The sequence below is a fragment of the Manis javanica genome, chromosome 3 (genome assembly GCF_040802235.1).
Source record: "Manis javanica isolate MJ-LG chromosome 3, MJ_LKY, whole genome shotgun sequence".
Classification (NCBI taxonomy): Eukaryota; Metazoa; Chordata; class Mammalia; order Pholidota; family Manidae; genus Manis; species Manis javanica.
Genome location: NC_133158.1, coordinates 153309922 through 153331599, shown reverse-complemented (window position 1 = coordinate 153331599; position 21678 = coordinate 153309922). Strand labels below are relative to the sequence as shown.

Below are 21678 nucleotides of genomic sequence, written 5' to 3'. Positions count from 1 at the left end.
TTTTTCAAAGGAAATGCTGTTTACCTGTCAGTGATTAGAATTCTGGTAAGCCATCAAATAAAGGAAGCTCTCCGGGGCCTGCTGAAGACGCTGTGACCACTAGGGGTCAGGCGATGTCCTGATAAAGGAGACAGTCTCCGGGAGAGAAGGGGCGTGGAGGACAGTGCCTGGTCAACTTGCCTTTTCTAAGGGAGAGGTGCACCATCCCTGGATGAGGCTGAAATGTAGGCATTCTAAGCTTTAGCAATAAGGTGGCTTTTTCTCCTGGCTTGAAAGCTAATTCTCTGAGGAGAATCATATATTTCATGTCTGTCATTTTGTCTACAATTTCTCTTCTCTGCAGATTTTCAAATGTCATTTAATTTCTTGCTTACCAGCCCTATCTGGCCATTTCTAGTAGACTGAGGATTTTTCACCATTTCCCATAACATTTGTATTCAGGTGAATTCTGGGTAAATGAAAATGTGTTAAAGAAGGGGATAGTTGGAGAAGGAAGGGGGCAGACGGGTGGGATTCCACTGATGCTAGTACCTCAGTGAGGAGGAAGGACCTCGAGGCAGGAAGAGGTGAGGAGGGTGATGTCTTTCTTCCTGCCCAGATCAAAGAACCCGGGCATCTCGGAGCCCCTGGTACCAGTCCCACACTCTTCCCACTCGGGGCCAATATCAGGGTCCTGCAGCTGGGATCTTGGTCCTCTAGATTCCTGTTCCCACGGCACATACTGCTACTCCATCTTTCTTCTCTAGTGAGCCCTGCTCAGCCTCAGAATGCTTCTCAGTCCAGTGCTTCAGGTAGCCACTGTCAACTTCACCTCTGTTCCAGGTCTGGCAGTGCCTCGGTGTCCAAAACAAGTTCATGTTGAACTTAACATTCATGTCTTCTGCCCCTGTGGTGGTGGCTATTGTGTGTAATTTAGATGTCTCTGGAAGTTTTTTGAGTGTCTTCTTTAAAATGTGGTCAAGGTGTTATTGCACAATGGCCAAACCATGAATTTCTTTTAGGCACTAAAACTGAAACACTAGTTTCAGGTTTCTGGTTAAAATGGTGTTCCAGGTCACAATTAAAGGTCATTTCTCTAGCGATTTAGTCCAGCTCCTTCAGTTTTCTCATGAGCATGTTGTCTGTCCAGAGTAAAAGTCTAACCTATAGAACTAAAGTCTACTAAAGAGTGAGATGAATCACCTTACATTCAGAAATGTGTATTAAACAATGTGAAATACCATTTTTCTCATTAAGTGGCCCAAAATTAAAAAGGCTAATAACATAAAGTGCTGGCGATAAGTAGAAAAACCTGTCTTCTCATATATTATAGCTAAGGATATAAATTATTACTGTCTTTGGGACAACAGTACAACAATATCTATTAAAAAATAAATATTTTTGCCTCAAATATCATTTTGGAGAATATATTCTTCAGTTATGAAAATCATAGAACCGAGAAATAAATACACAAGGATGCTTTTGGCATACTTTTTAGTGGCAAAACAAAGCATAACTGAAACATTGCCTGATGTCCATCAATAGGATATATTTAGGTAGAAATACAATTTGGTATATTCATAATTTCAACTTAAGGGAGTATAAATAAATAAATTAGATCCATATGAATTGTTTTAGAGAATATCCATGGTAAATTGAAAGAAAAAGGAAATTGTAGAGTTTTGACCATAGTATGATTTGGTTTCTACAAGAACAGAAGTTTAAACTCTCTAAGGAGGAATAAATGTTTGTATGCAAGCAGGATGAAAGGTTCAGAAGGACAAAAAAACTCTAAAGAATCCACTCTAAATCTACTAGAATTAATATATGAATTCAGCAAAGTTGCAAGATACAAAATTAATGCACAGAAATCTGTTGCATTCCTATACAGTAATGATGAACTAGCAGAAAGAGAAATCAGGAAAACAATTCCATTCACAATTGCATCCAAAAGAATAAAATACCTAGGAATAAACCTAACCAAAGAGGTGAAAGACCTATACCCTGAAAACTACAAGACACTCTTAAGAGAAATTAGAGAGGACACTAATAAATGGAAATTCATCCCATGCTCTTGGCTAGGAAGAATTAATATTGTCAAAACGTCCATACTGCCTAAAGCAATATACAGATTCAGTGTAATCCCTATCAAAATACTGACAGCATTCTTCAACAAACTGGAACAAATAGTTCTAAAATTCATATGGAACAACAGAAGACCAGGAATAGCCAAAGCAATCCTGAGAAGGAAGAATAAAGTAGGGGGTATCTCAATTCCCAACTTCAAGCTCTACTACAAAGCCACAGTAATCAAGACAATTTGGTACTGGCACAAGAACAGACCCACAGACCAGTGGAACAGAATACAGAGCCCAAATATTAACCCAAGCATATATGGTCAATTAATATACAATAAAGGAGCCATGGATATACAATGGGGAAATGGCAGCCTCTTCAACAGCTGGTGTTGGCAAAACTGGACAGCTACATGTAAGAGAATGAAACTGGATTACTGTCTAACCCCATATACAAAAGTAAACTCAAAATGGATCAAAGAGCTGAATGTAAGTCATGAAACCATAAAACTCTTAGAAGAAAATGTAGGGAAAACTCTCTTGAATATAAACACGAGCAACTTCTTTATGAACAAATCTCCCCGGGCAAGGGAAACAAAAGCAAAAATGAATAAGTGGGACTATATCAGTCTAAAAAGCTTCTTTACAGCAAAGGACACTATCAGTAGGACAAAAAGACATCCTACAGTATGGGAGAATATATTCATAAATGACATATGCGATAAGGGGTTGACATCCAAAATATATAAAGAGCTCACGCACCTCAACAAACAAAAAGCAAATAATCCAATTAAAAAATGGGCAGAGGATCTGAACAGATACTTCTCCAAAGAAGAAATTCAGATGGCCAACAGACACATGAAAAGATGCTCCACATCACTTATCAGCAGAGAAATGCAAATTAAAACTACAATGAGATATCACCTCAGGATGAATAGAAGAGGACATGACTGTTCTGTTAGGATGCCAATATCCAAAAGACAAACCATAACAATGTTGGCAAGGATGTGGAGAAAGGGGAATCCTCCTACACTGCTGATGGAAATGTAAATTAGTTCAACCATTGTGGAAAGCAGTATGGAGATTCCTCAAAAAACTCAAAATAGAAATACCATTGGATCCAGGAATTCCACTCCTAGGAATTTACCCTAAGAATGCAGGAGCCCAGTTTGAAAAAGACATATGCACACCTATGTTTATTGCAGCACTATTTACAATAGCCAAGAAATGGAAACAACCTAAGTGTCCATCAGTAGATGAATGAAGAAGAGGTGGTACATATGCACAATGGAATATTATTCAGCCTTAAGAAGAAAACAGATCCTACCATTTGCAACAACAGTGGATGGAGCTAGAGGGTATTATGCTCAGTGAAGTAAGCCAGGTGGAGAAAGACAAGTACCAAATGATTTCACTCATCTGTGGAGTATAAGAACAAAGCAAAAACTGAAGGACCAAAACAGCAGCAGACTCACAGAACCCAAGAATGAACTAATAATTACCAAAGGGAAAGGGACTGGGGAGGATGGGTGGGAAAGGAGGGATAAGGGGAATAAGGGTCATTACAATTAGCACACATGATGTAGGGGGGGACACGGGGAAGGCAGTATAGCACAGAGAAGACAAGTAGTGACTGTATAGCATCTTACTGTGCTGATGGACAGTGACTGCAATGGGGTATGTGGTGGGGACTTGATAAAGGGGGGAATCTAGTAACCACAATGTTGCTCATGTAATTGTATATAAATGATACCAAAATAAAAAAATTAAAAAAAAAGAATGGTTCAGAAGGGTACCCATGTGGCTTTTGCCATTTGGGAGGTTGGGATGAGAGGATTCTGTGTGTGTGTGTGTTTCCATGGGTTGGGAGTACTGTAATTTTTTCTTTAATGCATTTTAAAATAAGATGCATGTGAGTACTTTTAGAGTAAAAAAGAAGTGGATGAAGAAGTGAGGCCCTTAAAAAGTTAAGGCCATTGACCAACATCTTAATAACCTGTTAACTGCCAGGCAGGGGCTATTGTGTATATCTGCTGAGCCCAGATTCTCTGTGTTCAATCCCCTGCACAGGTTGCTATTAAAAAAAAAATAGATGGCAAAACCCTTTACTGCTTCTTCTGTTTGATGTTTTTGCCCCTCCGCTTCCTTCTCTAATGAATAACTAAGCTAACAGAATGAGTGCTTTTAATTGTAGCCATATGCTCTTCTGTTCATCCTCAGGCAGACGCTTTCCTTTTGACTGGATAAGTTTATTTCCCTGGCTGGGTTACCTATGGAATGGCAATCTCCAGAGTTAAAAGGATTGAGGAGGTGACTGAAGAGTTATATATTTTCTCACTGTCCAGTCAAGATGTTCTCCTTGATCTGACAGTTTTTCAGAAGCTGGCATTTTATTTCATTTCTAGCTTGACATAAAAGTTATTGTGTCTTTGGGGTTATGAGAAATATAATCTCACCTGTGACCTCCCTTTCATACTGCAGGGTCTCCAAAGACTCCATGGCACCTGTGCCATTTAATGTAGGCTTTGCTCAGCCTTCTTTTGGTTAAAGTTAACCAGTGGACCCTTTTTAATAGTTCATCATTTAATCCAGGGAGAGATTGTTGCTCATCAAATGTAATACATTGCTGTATCCACTTAATTTTTCTTTTTATTCTTGGAAAATACTTTTCTTCCTGACATTCTTGACTCTATCAGCAGTTTGGAAATGTACAAGTACACTGTGTGAACTTGGGCCTGAAGAAATTGGGGCAGTGTGGTATGCAGAGTAATGTCCTCCCCAAGCTGTCTGCCTCTAATCCCTGGGGCCTGTGACCATGTTATCTGACATGGCAAAAAGGACTTTGCAGGTGCGCTTCAGTTAAGGGCTTTGAGATCCATTAATGGGCTGGGCCCAATCTAATCACACGGGTCTTTAAAAGAAGAAGCCCTTTTCTGGCCGTAGGGAGGAGGAGATGGGCTATGGAAGCCAGTCCCTGGCAGGGGCAGAAGAGGCTGTGGTGCGCATGCCAGGAGGAGCGGAGAGCCCGGGAGGAGTAGGAGCTACGGCTGGAATCTTTACCACGGCACATTTGACTCGCCGCCTGAGTCCCGCTGGGTGAGCTGACAAGAGTTCCATGCAATCCAGGGCAGTTGAGCTGCACTGCTCTGTTGCTTGCAGCCAGAAACACTCCAGTAGCCACGTGCTGTCCATACACAGAGGCCCCTCCTGCCTACCTTGTTCTTTCAGGGCATCTGCCTGCCTCCTCCAGATCTTTCAGTTTCTGACCTTCGGAACCTGACTTCATCTGGTAAAACTCAGCTTTCCTCCTGAGAACTGGCTCCCAGGCCCAGGGCCAGCAGTGCTCTGCATGCCTGCTGCCTCTGCCCACGCCTCCGCCCACGGCTGGCATTGCCTTCTGGCTGAGTCACCTGTGGCCTCACAACATTTGGCATCACACTCCAGGTAGCCACGACTGCACTGACTGGAGTCCGCACAGGGGATGGGCCCGGTTTTGCACATTAGTGTAACTAGACGTCTTTTCTTTTTAGGTAGTTGCTTTGCCTTGTCAATTCATAATGAAGTATTGGCCAATTATAACTCTTAGTCCTCTCTCGTTTGTATGTCTCCATATTTCCCTAAGCCTGAGGTTGGCACAGCCTGTAAGGCAGCCAGCCAGAGCTACCAGGACCTCAACTGTAAGTATTAAAACTTGGACCTCCACTGCTCACCATTTTAATTTAAAATATTCTTTATTTAAGCTTACTTTCCCTACTCCTAGCCTCTTAAATGTTTAATATTTTTGTGGTATTATGCATTTTATAAAGAGAACATAATTCACTAAAATTCCACCTTTGGGGAGTTTTGCTCCCTTTGAGAAAAATGATCAGAACAGGAGATGTGTGGCAGGTCCTGGGGAGGGTGGTCACTTACCTAGCTGCATAGATTTGGGAAGAAGACAAGTGCATGAGCCGTGCCTCTCAGGAAAGAAGGAACAGGAGAGCAGCTTGGTGTTGCAGGTACTACATGGAGGACAGTGGTGAAATTCCTAACAGCTGTTTAGAGGTGGGCTCTTTGCCAATGAGATGCATGAAAGAGGGCTTTTAGAGACCTGTCCTGTGTACGATGTTTCTCCTTATCTCATCTCCTCAGAAGACCTACAGAAAAGACTTCTATTTTTTTCTTGTTCCATCTAGTGGCGAACTTTGGTTTCTTCTAGATGCATCTCCATGCTATTCACCCTAAGGTTGGAATGGGGAGGACCAGTTTTATTTGGGTTATGGTTTATTTTATGGTGTTATCTTTTACATATTTGAACCTTCTTATTCTATTTGTTTGTGTCTCAATAGTGGTAGCTTCTTTTTGAAGGGTACTAGAACATGCCACCCCAAAATACACCACTTTGGTTTAAGGATTATTTTGAGCAGAAGGCAACTGAGAAGCAGTAAATAGAAGAAAAGCTCCTCTATTTGCCTAAAAGCAGAACATACATTTGTAAAGGTGACCCCTCATCTCTATCTACAAGAAAGGACAGCAGTTTATCACTGAAGATAACTCTAGACCCTGACCATCTGAGAGATGGCATCAGAAGAATCTGAATAATAAACCCTACTAACTAGTCCTCATTACCATTAGTTTCCTTCATACATTTGCCTTGCCACAATTTGAAACTCCAAGTCCTTTTCCTTTGTCTTGTCACTTCTCTAAAAATGTATTGTTCTCTTGGTAATATTGTATATAAGCACAAGTTCTAGCCACATTTTGAGTTACGCATCACTGAGCACTCCCACATGTATGCACAACACACATGTTTATAAACTTCTCGTTTTTCTCTTGTTAATCTATCTTTTGTCAGACTGACTTGCAGGACCTGGCTAGATAACCTAGGAAGATAGAGGAAGAAAGTCACATTTTTCCTCCCCTACACTTTTCTTACTTTATACAACACTTTTTAAACTCAAGTTAACATTTTTCATAGCTTATATTTATTGCATCTCATTTTTTCTTATCACTTTTGTTTTTCCCTCTCCATTCTATTATAGTTTTTTTTTAATGATATTTAACTGTTTTTTAGATTTTTGCTACTTTTTTTTTTTAATTGTCACGTTTCAACTCTCTTGGCTTGTTCAGTGGCAAGCAGGAAGGGGTGGCACCAGGGCGGCTGACCCTGAAGAATCTTTGAATTCCTCTTGGTCATCTTATCGTTTTCTCCATCAGCCCCATTTAAACTTTGGTCTGAGAATTCAGGATACTCACTAAACTCCTCCTCAACTCTGATCATGAAGACTGGTATAAATGCACATCTAATTGTGGGATGGAGTTTCCGTCTCAGATCAAGCACTCTTTATCTTTTCCTGTGGAATTAACTTAGGTATTTGGAAGAAGGTTGCTGTCACAAGGTGGGAGCTCAAGTCACAAGTAAAGACACACAAGGAAGAAGTGGGGCTATAGGACTGGCCAGCTCAGTGGTACAAGAAAACAGCAGGGAGGTCACCCCTGGGCCCAGGGCACATTCCAGCAATATTAGACATTTACCTTGTGGCCTGTGACCGGCTGTGGGCCCCATGGGACAGTGCACATGGAGCTGCTGTTTGTTTTCCACCCAGATGTGGATTGGCTCAGGGCCTTGGCCAGGTTTATACTGTGGGTGAAGAAGCCAGCAGGGGAAGAGACACTTACCCCAACCCTGCTCAGAGAAGGGCATATTTTTAGGAGGTAATTCTGTTCTGCCCTTTCCTGCCTCGTCACGGGCTACCTGATGCATGACAAGAAGGGAATATGGCTGCTGCGAGTTAGACTTTGTAAATAGGAGGAATGCCTATATATAAGAAGCTGATCTCGTATAGGGATTTAACAAAGCTATAAGTAGAGGGGGAAAAAACCTTCCTTAGGAATTTTTTTGTTGTTTTTTGTTGAAAAACTTTAGAAAGGTTTTCCTGCTTTGTCTGTAATCTTGACTCACAGTAATGGCACCTTCCAACTTGGTCAGTCAACAACTGCCGCCCAGTTTCCCACCACTGATAACAGACATTTTGCTATCTTCTACTTCTTAATTTTGGCAAGAAGGGATGTTGGCCAGAGGATTAGCTTATTATTCAGCTTCTTATGCCAAATATTTATTAAAAATGATGTGATCAAAATTAAATGCAAAACTTTAGTGTATCTTCATCTCCATAGTCGCCCCCAGAAAAATGGCTGAATTTCAATTGCTCTGTGCTTGGAGCAATTGAAACTAACAGTGAAACTTGCAGGGACTCCCTTTGTCCTGTTGTTAAAAGGTTTGAAACATACTGTAAATACCTTGGACCAGCTAAGAGACCTAAAGAGAATGAAGCTCTGGAACTGCCGCTAGGTTGCTGGCTACTTGCCACCACACCCCGATTTCTCTCAGAGACTGACTTGGGTCTCAGTTAAAGCCAGTCAGCCTCTGTTTCCTCTGTTGTCACTACTGTCAGGTTTATGGAGCTAGAAAAATGTGTTTAATGCAGTAAGACTTGGTCATTTTGGGAGTAATTCACTTTTTGAGGATTTCATGAAAGCTAACCTTTCCCCAGAAAAGTTCACAAAATGTATGAACATTCCAAATGCTGCTCACAGTTTCAAGCTCTATCCTGACCCTTGAAACACATCCTGTGACCTCAGGTTAAGAATCATTAATAAAAGATGAGGCTGGGCATAATGTTACTTTTCTTAGGTAGTGTAGCAAGTGTGGTTAACCAGAGAGACAGAGGAGTAGGATATGTGTCTCAAAATGTTTATTGCATGGGTCGGCTTATGTGACTGTGGGACTAGCTAGGCAAATACTATAGGCTGAATGTTTGTGTCCGTCCAGAATTCATATGTTGAAACTGCAGGTGATGGTGTTTGGAGGCGGGGCCTTTGGGAGATGATTAGGTCATGATAGTGAAGCCCTCATGAATGGGGTTAGAAACTATTAAAAAAGACCCCAGAGTGCTCTCTGGTCTCTTCTGCCATGTGAGGACACAGCAGCAAGACAGCTTCTGTGAACCAGAAAGTGGACTCTCACGAGACACCAAATCTACAGGTGTCTTGATTTGGACTTCCTAGACTTCAGAACTGTGAGAAGTGTATGTTTGTTGTTTAAATCACAGAGTCTTTGGTATTTTTGTTATAGCAGCCCAAGCTGACTAAGATAGCATGTCTGAAATTCTTAGGACAGGCTATCAGGAAGGGTAGGTTAGAATCTTGCTTGAATAAGGGTGAGGCTAAAGTCTGTAGGTGGAATTTCTTTTTTCCAGGAAGCCTTAGTTCCATTCTTAAGTCCTTCCAACTGATTGACTCAAGCCCACAGATTATCTAGGATGATCTCCCTTATTGAAAATCAGCTGACTATGAATTTTAATCATATTTGCAAATTATCTTCATGGTAGCACCTAGATGAGTGTTTGATTGAATAATGGGCCTGTAGCCCAGCCAAGTTGACACATAAAACTGATTATCTCAAGTATGGTTATGTGGAAAAACATCTTTGTTCTTAAAAGGTGCATGTTGAAATATTTAAGAAGAATTATGATGCCTGCAACTTATGCTCACTTAGTTTTCAAAACAGGTATAGAAAGAAAGTAAATATGTCAAAAGGTTAATAATTGTGCATTGTAGATGGAGGGTGTATGAGAGTTCACTGTATTGTATACATTCAATTTTTCTGTATGTTTGAAAGTTTTCATAGATAAATTTGCGGACTAAAGAAGCCTGTGGGGCACAGTGCCTGCTGCCTGTAGCATATGTTCATGAAGTATTCTATAAATTAAATGGATAAAGGACAGCATTTCATCCACAGCCAGAGGTCACCAAGATAATCTGGCCAGAGTTGTGGTAAGAGATGTTCTCCTGCTCATTATCTATTCTTGTTCATATAATCCCACTGATAAATAACTAATAGCTAAGGCATTTTTTGAGGTGAGTAGAGGCTGCATAATTTAGCAGAAGAAATACTAACATAGAAGCCAGGATGTGTGTTGAGTTATAACCGCAAGCTATGTGACTTTGGGTAAATTGCTTACCCACTCTGAATCTATTTTCTCATCTGAAAATGGGGGTAATTATTCCTGCTTTTTTTGGGGGGGATTGTTCTGAGGAAGAAATTCAATAGTGACTATAAAAATGCCCCATAAACAGCAGAGCTGCAGAGCACACACTCACTATTGCATGCAGGATCTGGACCCATATCTTTTCACATTTAACTTCTCTGAAATGGGAGGTGTTGTATAACTGATGGAGCAGCATAGTATAATTGGCAGCATTTTTTTCTTTCTTAATAGTATTTAAAATAATTCTATTATCTAATATCTGATGAAATACTATGGTTGGGAGATGTTAGGTAATAACTTAAAACCTTTAAAAACTCAGTTTTCCTCTCTGCCTTGGGGATTAGGGTAATTTATATGGTTGTCATGAAGATTAAATAAGGTCAAGTATGCAAAGCACTTAGTAAGTGTTCAATAAAGAGTAGGACAACATAGTATTATTGTACAAATATACGTTATTATCACTTAGTGTACAATTTATGCAGTGTCTAAAGATCTTGCCCATGGAATCTACCTTTGCCACCCTATTTCTGAAGAAAAAAAGTACAACCTTATCAAGTTTACTTTGAAAAAAATGACCCCAAATTAAATCTAGATGATTGCTTTGAGTGTTAGGGCTAAAGAAATGGATCTGAGTACAAGGTATCAGGACAGCAAAATCTTTTTGTACCTTTGGTTCCTACTGTCTGAAGGTTGGCACTGTTTTTGCAGTTACATTTCTGGGGATTCCTTTAGACTCCGACCCAGAGAGGTGCCTACTTCTGTTCCCACAGAAGTCTTGAGAATGTTGAAATCAGCCCTCCCTTGGGCGAGATGCACTGCAGGCTCCGCTCCACAAACCTCCCAGGGGTGGCTCCTGCTTTGCTGGAGCCGGGCTCTAGGCCTCCAGTGTCCGGAAACCTGGGTTGGTAAACACGTTACCTGTAGTAAAGGCTTTTATTTTTGTTGACTCACAGTGTGGGGTTTAATTTGCCTGGTTCCTCCTGTGGAGGGAAATGTGTGTGTCCTGCCAGCCCCTGCAGCCTGTGTTAAGTGCTTCCAACCAAAAGGCACAAATCAAATCCTGCTGCAAATGCCCCGGCCTTACCTTCTCAGCCAGTGTCCTGTGCACAGTCTGGGGAGCAGATGGGAGGAAAAGCATCCAGCAAGAAAGCAAAGCTCGAAGGAAAAAGTTGTTCCAGGCCAGCTGTCGAGAACCACTGATTCACCTGTAGCCGCAGTCTTCCTTTTCGAAAAAAATCTGGGGAAAGGTCAATGCAACCCTTAAAAAGGTTTTCTTCTTTATTAGTCCTTCCCAGGCCTTCCTGGTCACTTGCTTTCTACTGCTCCCCACCCCCAACTTCTCTTCCCTATTTCCTCTCAGCAATTGAATGGTTCATATTCATGTTATACTTTAGGTCTTTTATTTGTTATCCTTCTAACTGTATCTAAGATTTTTAAACTTTTCTTTTTGAAGTAACTTCATCCCCCCCAAAAAAACTGCAAAAAAATAGTGCAAAAAATTCTGATATACCCCTCATGCTGATCCTCTGAATATTAACATCTTAATAATCAGTCTTTTAAAGATAAAAGTACTTAAACAGATAATGCATTCATCTGGCTCAAAATGAAGACAATCTAAGATCACAATCTCGCTCTTACCCCTGTCCTCCTCCCTCCTGTCCTCACTGTCCCCTCCTCTCTGATAGGCAACTGGAAAGCCTCTTTGGTCAGCTTTCAGTGCTTTTAGGCAAAAGTAGCAAATGGCACCCTTCTCTTCTTACCCAAGTGGCAGCATTATGTACACTGTTCTATACTGACTTTCCTCACCTAACATGACGTGTCAGAGATGTTTCCATATCAGTATGTAGCATCCTCATTCCTTTTATCAGCTGTGTAGTTTTCCTTTACACAAATGTTTGGGTCTGTTCAGAACAACTGCTCTAACAAATGACCACAGACAGAGTCACTTATGAACAGTAACAATAGAAATTTATTTCTCACAGTTCTGGAAGTTGGAAGTCCAAGATGGATGTACAGATTGGGCTGGGTGAGGGTCTGGTACCAGGTCACAGATTTCTCCTCATACTCCCATGTGGTGAAAGAGGGAAGGGAGCACTCCCAGCCTCTTCTGTAAGGCACTAATCCCACCCTCATAACCTAAGCACCTCCCAAAGGCCCACCTCCTAATACCATCACACTGGGCATCAGGATTCCAACATATGAATTTGGGGGAAACATTCAGACCACAGCACTGGCTGTATCTCAATTTACTGATGATGGTTCTGTTTGGCAGTTTATTACTTGTGATTGAATAAGGGCAGGTTCAGTTCCAATCCACCACAGTAAAGTAAATATTGCAATAAAATAGGTCAAATGAATTTTTTGGTTCCCTGGTATATATAAAGTTATGCTCACAATATACAGTGTTATAGTCTATTTAGTGTGCAATAGAATTATGTCTAAACAACAATGTACATACTTTCATTAAAAATACTTTTATTGATTAAAAAAATGCTAATCATCATCTGAGCTTTCAGCAGGTTGTAATCTTTTTGCTGGGGGTGGGGAGAGGGTCTTGCCTAGATGTGGATGGCTGTTGGCTGATCAGAGTGCTAGTTGCTGAAGGCTGGGTAGCTGTGGCAATTTCTTAAAATAAGACAGTGAAGTTTCCTGCATCGATCAACTCTTCCTTTCATGAGCGGTTTCTCTGTAGCATGCATGCCATGATGTTTAGTAGCATTTACTCACAGAAGAACTTGGAATTATTCCTCTCAAACCCTGCTGCTGCTTTATCAACTACATTTACGTGATATTCCTTCTTTTGTTGTCATTTCAGTAATCTTCACCAAGAGTAGTTTCCACCTCAAGAAACCAGTTTGTTTGCTCACCCATGAGAAGCGAATCCCCATTCAGTAAAGTCTCATCATGACATGCAGTGACTCAGTCCCATTTTCAGGTTCCACTTCCAATTCCAGATCTCACTGTTTCTGCCGCGGCTGTGATGGAATCGGTGACTTCTTCCTCTGAAGTCTTGAACCCCTCAGTCATCCATGAGGCTGGAATCAGCTTCTTCCAAACTCTTGTTCATATTGATGTTCTGATCTCTTCCCAGGAATCATGAGTGTTCTCAATAGCACCTACAGTGGTGAATCCTTTCCAGAAGATGTGCAGTTTACTCTGCCTAGATCCATCAGAGGAATCACTGTCCATAGCAGCTATTGCCTTACAAAATGTTATTTCTTAAGTAGTAAGACTTGAAAGTCAAAATGGCTCCTAGATCCCTGGGCTGCAAGATGGATGCTGGATTAGCAGGTATGAAAACAGCATTAATCTCATTAATCTTCACCAGAGCTCTTGGGTGCAGGTGCATTGTCAATGAGCAGTAATATTTTGAAAGGTATCTTTTTTCTGAGCATTAGTATCAATGTTGAATTCAAAATATTCCATAAACTGTGTTGTGAACAGATGTAGTGTCATGCAGGCTTTGTTGTTCCATTTATAGAGCACAGGCAGAGTAGATGTAGCATAATTCCTAAGGGCCGTTGGATCTTTGCAATGGTCAATGAGCGCTGGCTTCAACTTAAAGTCACCAGCTGCACTAGCCCCAACAAGAGAGCCAGCCTGAGCTTTGAAGCTTTGAAGCCAGGCATTGACTTCTCCTCTCTACTATGAAAGTCCTAGATGGCATCATCTCCCAATAGAAGGCTGTTGCATCTACACTGAAAATCTTTTATGGAGTGTAGCCACCTCCATTACTTATCTCAGTTCCATCTTCTGGATAACTTCCTGCAGCTTCTCCATCAGCACCTGCTGCTTCTTCTTGCACTTTTATGTTATGGAGATGGCTTCTTACCTTAAACTTCATAAGGCAATCTCTCATAAGCCATAAGCCAAGGCTAGCTTCCAACTTTCCTTTTGCTGCTTTTCACCTCTTGGCCTTCATATAATTGAAGAGAAGCAGAGCTTTGCTCTGAATGAGCCTTGGGATTAAGGAAGCATTGTGGCTGGTTTGATCTTCTATCCAGACCACTAAAACTTTCTCCATTATCAGCAATAGTGTTGTTCAGCTTGCTTGTCATTTGTGTGTTCACTGGAGCAGCACTTTTAATTGTCTTTAGAACCTCTCCTTATTACTCACAAGTTGGCTAACTGTGTTTGGTGCAAGAGGCCTAGCTTTTGGCCTATCTCAGCTTTTGACATGCCTTCCTCACTAAGCTTAATCATTTCTAGCTTTGGATTTAAAGTGTGAGACATATGACTTTTTTACTTGAATACTTAGAGAGCACTTGTGAGGAAAATGGAAGTTCCTTTGGCCAAGATCATGGTCATATGCCAGGAGCCTTTCAGCTTTTTTACTGACCACACCAGGGAATTAGAAAGGCTATGGATGGGCTGTATAATATCCACCCTCTACAGCTCTCGGAGGGTTTCTCCAATCTCTGCATTTCTGCAATGGTCCTTGTGTGAGAAAACTGAAACCTTGTAACCAGATTCTACAACAGCAACAGAGGGTAACAACAAAAAAATAATAACAGTGATCCTCAAGCCTGAGAAGATAGATTACTACCAAATAGTCATTCTTGCTGTATTCAAACCAGTTCCAGTTCATGATTTGCACTTTTCATGGGAGGTCAGTAGCAGAACTGATAGAGAGCTCTGTGCACACCCAGCAAGCAGACGTTCTGGCAGTTTTTGTTAGGGTGTGCAGCCAGTCCACAAAGACATTAGAGGAGATTAACCTTAAAGACTAAAGACACATGTTTTAAGAATACCAACATAGGCAAATCTTGTCCATCAGGTAGGATGCATGCAAGAGAGTGGTCTTGTGATAGGCCCATGGCAGGAAGGGGGTCCCGTCCAGGGTCCTTTACCACTCTCCCTGTCAGAGTTGCTGAAGGGTCTTTGTATAGTGCTACTGGAGGTGCATGCACTAGACATAAACATAAAAATAGACTCTCTGGTAAGATGCTCCTAACTTCTGGCCTTTTAGGGTACACTACCACGATCTTTGGGGACTACTCTGCCATTACTCCAGGCCTACACAGGAGGCCAGACTCCACGCCTTGTCCCCACAGTGCCAGAAGAGCCAGCCATTGCTGATCTGTTTGTCAAAATGTCCCAGGACACATCCACTGAATGTAGTCTCCTGGGTTTATTGTAGTCAGTGCTGGCAGCAAGATATCATTCTGGTGGCCAAACCCGGCTTCAACAATTCCTCCTTGGTTTGTGCTTGCAGAGGTACAGGGGAGACAGAAATGTGTGTTAGCATGTCTGCAGGGCTCAATGCCCCCTTCTGGGGCTTCTTGTTCAAATGCCATAGCACTTTCCATAAGTGGACTCTCCATCCCTTAGATTTTTAGTATCTGACTTCAGGCCAGATTTTAATAAACCACTGTACTTCTCTATTATGCCTGCCCCAGTAGCGTTATATGATACATAAAACTTCCACTTTATCCCTAACTGTTGCACCCATTCTTGTAATGCATGTCCATCCAATAAAATGGTGCCTAGATTGCTCTCAATTACCTGTGGTTGCCCATAGTCTGTGAAGACACTCTAGGCCTCTTTTGGTCATTTGCTGGTCTGTTTAATGCACAGGAAAAGCAATCAGAAGTCCGGTAGCTGTGTCCTCACCAGTCATGACATATTGGTAACCTTCTGATACAGGCAGAGGCCCAATATAGCCTATCTGCCACCTAATGAAGGGTATCATTAGGTGATAGGTGACCTTAAGTATTGTCACAGGTTGCTGTGGGACTCGGTGTAAGTCCCTTTTAGAGCATACGATGCACTCCTGTTGGGCTCTGCTAACTTCTTCAAAGGTTAATGGCAGGCCCCACTGATAGGCTGTAGCCCACATTGCACATCAATGTATGCAACAAGCGTTGATATAACCATTGGGCCACATCAGAGGCAGGCTTTCCTTCTAGCCAACATACCAGGGCCAATTCATCTGCTTCATCACTTCCTGAGGATGCCAGCAGCAAATGACCTGTCACATGATATACTGTAACCATTTTACTCTGACCACAGGCCCAAAAGTCTTGCCACAACTCTTGCCTGCAAAGGGGTTGGTGACCTACCAGCCAGTTGGCATGGTACCATGTTAGTAGCCACAGAGTGAAACCTCACTAGACAGCCCAGCTGTCAGTGCAGACAACTATAGGGGAGGGCTCCTAAAGCCACTGATCACAAGCCACATTGACCACAACTCTGCCCATTGACTGCTCTTCCCCTCACCACCTTCCATCCATATTATCTCAGTCTTATGTGGAAAGCTATAGCCCTTCATTTTGGGGGCTGCCCATGGCTTGAGCTATCTGTGTACCATGCATCTTCAGATATAGGGGTTCTTTCCTCCCGATAAGGGCTCTCTGCTACTAATGGCTTTAAAGCAAATTCCTCCTACCTTTCACTGGTATATGTCACTGGCCCTAATAAGCACTGAAGTTCTCCACTCAAGGGGCTAGTAGAAAGGATGCTACACTGCTGTAGGAATAGATCCCACTTGGCCAGTGTTGGCATCTGTGCCACACCATTTCATGGCTTTTGGGTCCAATCTCATACCCACCCTGTGATAGGATGGTGGTTATTACCTTTATCGGGGCTGTTCTGGTGATGGGCTCCATAGCCAGCAAGGTGAGGTATCTGACAGCCAATTGTTTCTCTATCAATGTGTACTGTACCTCTGCCCCTTTCTAGAGTTGTGACCAGAATTCAATGGGTTGGTGAGTTCATTTAAGCTGCTGCCACAGACTCCAGCCATAACCGTCTTCATTCACATGAACATCCAGCTCACAGGGCCTTGATGAGTCTGTCACACTCAAGGCCTGCAGAGCCTTGACTGCCCCTTTTGCAGCAGTAAAGCAAATATAAATGTTTCATCTTAGTCCCACCTGGTGCCTGTTCATACCAAATAGTATAAGGGCTTCAGAATTTGTGCCAAGTGTGGGATAAACACTCTTCAGTAGCCTAAAAGACTCAAAAATTCTTGCAATAATGCCACAGTTGTAGGGGTAGGAAAGGTCTTGACTTTATGACTTCTTCTGGAATAACTTTGGTCTTAGTCAACCAGATAATCCCCAAGAATCTGACTGACAAACTTGCTCCCTGAACCATGGTGTGTTCACAGCCCATCCTTTCTCCTGTAGATGTTGCAGCAGTCCAGGTGCTGCACCTTCTAGGTTTGTAAGAGAATCAGAAATAAGCATGACATCACCAATATGGTACAGCCACACTGTTGGTGGTTTCCCCCATGCTGCCAATTCCTGGACCATGATTCCCTGACAGACAGTGGGACTGTGGAAGTACCCCTGTGGAAAGACAGTGAAAGTCCTTTGCCATCCTTCCCATGTGAAGGCAAACTGTTCTGGATTTTCCTGTGCTCTATCAATGGACAAGAAGATGTTAGCTGGATCCACAACATAATGATATGTTCCTAGTTCATGACTGAGGGTGTCCATGAGGGCTGTAATAGATGGGACAGCAGCATGCAGAGGGGGTATGACTTTATTCAATTCTCTGTAATCCATGGCCATATACCAGAAGCCGTCTGGCTTTTTCACTGGCCACACTGGGGAATTAAAAGGGCAGTAGGTGAGCTTTATAATACCCACCCTCTACAGCTCTCGGAGGGTTTCTCCAATCTCTTTATGCTTTCCAGGCAATATGTATTGCTTGGTATTAGTCACCTGCTGAGGCACAGGCAAAGCTATGGGTGGGTGCTTAGCATGTCCCCTCAGAACTACCTTCACCATATATATCCTCAGTCTGAATTCACCTGCAGTGGTCTGCAATCATAGGCCCTGCAGGATATCTATCCACAAAATATATTCAGTGATGGGAGAGATATACACAGTATACTCCTTTAGGGATAGACACCCTATACTCAACAGGATTTGGGCTTGTTTCACTCCCATAGCTTTATGCCTGTATCCATCTATAACAGTGGGGGTCCCAGGAAACCTCTCAGGGTTGCCATAAATTAGTAAGCATTTGGCTTCTGTGTCTACCATAGTCAGGATACATTGTATCTTCACTAGAGACCAGTGAATTGATATTTAAACATGTGGCCTCCTGGTGGGTGCCTTGACCCTCCCTTCAGTCAAACCATATCACCAATCATCTTCCTGTGAGGGTCCAGGCAAGGCTGGCTCACTCTCTAGCAGGAAGTCCTGCAGGCACTTAGGCTGGACTTGTGGCTTTGTTTCTAGCTTCCATTTCTAGGTTCTCATCTTAGCCAATGGCTGAAACTGTTGCTCTGGCTTCAGCTGTAGCCACAGCTCCAGTAAGATTTAATTTGACTTTCCATCCAATTTCTCTTTGTCTGCTCCTGCCTTTATCAAATCAACCCACATCTGGGTCCTCCTGACCTTCATAGGACCCTTTAAACCCTTCCTCTCAGTAGCTAACCTCAATCGCTTCCATGCCCACATCACTTCAGCCTCCCCCAAATCTGCCATAGTATAGGTAACTTCATTTATGGGCTGCCCTAAGTGAGGGAGAAGAATGGCCACTAAGGGCCCAAAATGGGATGAGGGAGCTGTTTGCACACTGTATCCCTCATCCCTACAGTAAACAGCTCCTCATCTGGATCATAATTTACTGGGTTATAAGTGACATTTTGCATGCCCATCTCCCGTAACACCTGTTGGAGCTCAGCATATGTCTGCCATCTAGCCAGGAAGGATGGTAACTCACCCTAATTGGGCCATACAGTGTGAATAACAGCACTCAGCCATTCAAGAAATGAATGATTTCCTGGGGTCTGGTGTGCATTCTACAGTTGCTGCTGCAAGGCAGGATGAGTTGTCAGGGAAGACAACTTTCCCTTCTCTGATCCAGACAAAATGATCCTATCCACTCCTACATCCCAAAGGCGCAGGAGCCAGGCTGATATGGACTCTGAGGAATTCTGCCAAAACAGGAATCCCAAATCCACCAGCTCCATCTGTGTATGGGGTGGAATGTGGAGTCTCCATGACCTGGGGAGGGGGCTGAACCTCTCCTGGAAGAACCCACAGTTGCTGCATCTTTATTTTCTTGATTACAGCTGGGCAAGATTTCAATTGAGAGGGGTTGATGCCTCTGGCACCACCTCCTTGTTCTTCTCCAATGTATCCTCCACCCCTTCTGGGGCTGACGGCAGCTCTCTCACCACTCCCCTGAGCATCTCCACCACTACATCCTTTCCCTTCTCTACCGTGCATAACAGTGACACTATCTCAATCTTAAACAAATCTCTCATGTCCTCTACAGTATGTCGTAGCTCATGTTTTCTGGCTGCCTCTTCTTGTGCTTCTGGCAGTACATCCTTCTCCTTCATAGCCTTTACCTCTTCCACAGCACATTGCAGTGATGCCATCTCAGTCTTAAACAAATCTCTTACCTCCTCCACAGCACCTCGTAGTTCACATTCTTGTGTTGCCTGTTCTCATGCTTCTCGCAGGAGTGCATCTTTATCTGCTCCTGCCTCCTCCACAGCACCTCACAGCTTGTGTTCTCACTGTGCCTCTTCTCACACTTCTCACAGGAGCTCATCCTTCTCATCCATAGCCTTTTTTAACACTCTGCGAAATAGCTAACCCACAGCTCCCACGTGGGCACTCTGTTTCTCCAAGGATCTCCTAATCTCATGGAGGTCCTCTATCACTGTTCCAGGCATCACCTCCACCTCCCCCCAGTCCTGGAAGGGACCCACTCCTCTAGGAAGAAAGCCACCTCAGTCCACATGCCCACTGGGGGATACCCAGATGTCTTGCCAATGGGTTTCATCCCCAGGCAAGTTTGCTATGGATTCAGTGTGACCAAAGAAATCGACAGCAAAATGTTTTTGGGGTGAAAAGGTTTATTACCCAGCTTGTTCTCCTGGCGGTAGGTCGAGCACTAGCATCTCTGCCTCTGCCCAGAGCACTGGGCCGAGCTCTCTATATAATATAATATAATAATAGCTTATTGCCTATAGGTGTGGAAGCGCCAGCCCAGCAACAGGCCAGTTTCATCATCAGGTGGTTTAAGTTCAGTGAGGATTCTGGCCATAGGAACCCCAACTTCCCCAACCAGATATCGCTTCCTCTATAGGGAGTTCCTGCAGTATTTCCCAAACCATAAGGGCAGCCCACTTAAGTATGCCTCCCATGAGGGCAGCTTATTTGTTCTTTTTTTGGTCTGCAGCAAATCCTGCTGATTACTCCAAAATGTCATGCTGTTGGGTTTCAGCTCTGGGCAAATTCACTTTGGATTCAGTGAGACCAAATAACAACAGAATGTTGGAGGTAAAAGAGTTTATACCAAACTTTATTCTTGCAGTGGCACATTGAGTAATAGAATCATGTCTGCATCTGGAAAGTCTGTAATCCATCTCTGTCTCTGCCTCTGGGGAGAGCACTGGGCAGAGCTCTTTATATAGCAACACAGACAGTAATGGCTCATTGCCACCATGTATGTAAGCATGCGCCTATGCAGTAGGCCAATTACATCAGTGCCCACGTGCAGTGGGCAAGTAGATCAGAGTCAGATGAGCATCCTGGCCATGGGAACTTCCATCTTCCCTACACGATTGACTACTTTGAAGGTGACATCTAATATTTTCATTACAGATTTATATAAAAGCAAGGATATAATTTCTGGCATGTAGTAATTATTATTTATAATTAAAACTGATGTACTGATCTTTTAAGTATATCCAGTGGAATCTAAATACCACACTGATTTGATGCCCACTCTTATTATTTTAAAAATACATGAATAAGCTTTTCTCTCCTGTAAAAGCTCTTCTGTAATATTTACAGTAGAACATTTTATTTCTTTACTTTTCCTTCTTGAACTTTCATTTCCATTCCACTTACCCTACAAAACTTTATTCTCACATAAGATAGTCTTATGCTTGAAAGTCTTCTGTTGATTGCTCTATTGTGTTTTCTGCAACAAATATACATATGTAAATAAAAGTTTTATAATTCATTTTATTCCCTGTTACCTTAAGGATCTACATGTTAAAAGCATTATTTAGACTGGGTTAACATTGTGGTTATGTTTCTGTGTACAGTTGATCATGATAATATAAATGTGTATAAATTTTAATATATGTGTACTAAAGAAAAATTAAACTTGTATTAGAAATATGATTTTTGAAACAAATTAATGTATCTGGACAAATACTATTTATTTCTAGAATAAGACAAAGTTTAGCATCACTTTCCCAATTTTATTTTTATCAATAAAAGATGTGAGAACACTCGTTCGTGTATATAAGTTGATGAGGGCGAAAGGAGTCTTGCTGTAGCAATTCTTTGAACTCCATACATTTTGAAGGCTGTTATGACAACTGTTGAAAAATAACTTGTAAACTAGATGGTGAAAGCAGTAAGGTCATTGTTTAAATCACACGGACCTGATAGAAGTGATTTATCCAGTGCACTTGGCCAAGAGCCATGATTAACCAAGGTGTTTGCAGAGGGCAACGGGAATATGAAAAGTAAGAACTGTAAATTCATGCCCAGGTACAAATGTGTAATCATTATGGATATTTCTTATTTTGGCATATATCAACTCAATATTTTTGGTTTTCCTCCCTTATCCTTTTCTCATCGAACATAAAATGTCAATAGTAGTTA

At 42.2% G+C, this 21678-nt stretch overlaps 1 long non-coding RNA gene across 8 annotated transcripts in view; it reads left to right on the top strand.

The window, feature by feature from the left end:
* Nucleotides 1-21678, top strand: part of LOC108387343 (uncharacterized) — a 280040-nt gene that overhangs the window by 30964 nt on the left and 227398 nt on the right. For 2 of the 8 annotated variants that reach the window (XR_012129450.1, XR_012129446.1), the window contains exon 3: nt 9715-9869. The exons of the other annotated variants lie outside the window; for them this stretch is intronic. This is a non-coding gene — a long non-coding RNA (uncharacterized lncRNA). The remainder of the gene's footprint in view (nt 1-9714; nt 9870-21678) is intronic. 8 annotated transcript variants of the gene reach the window in all.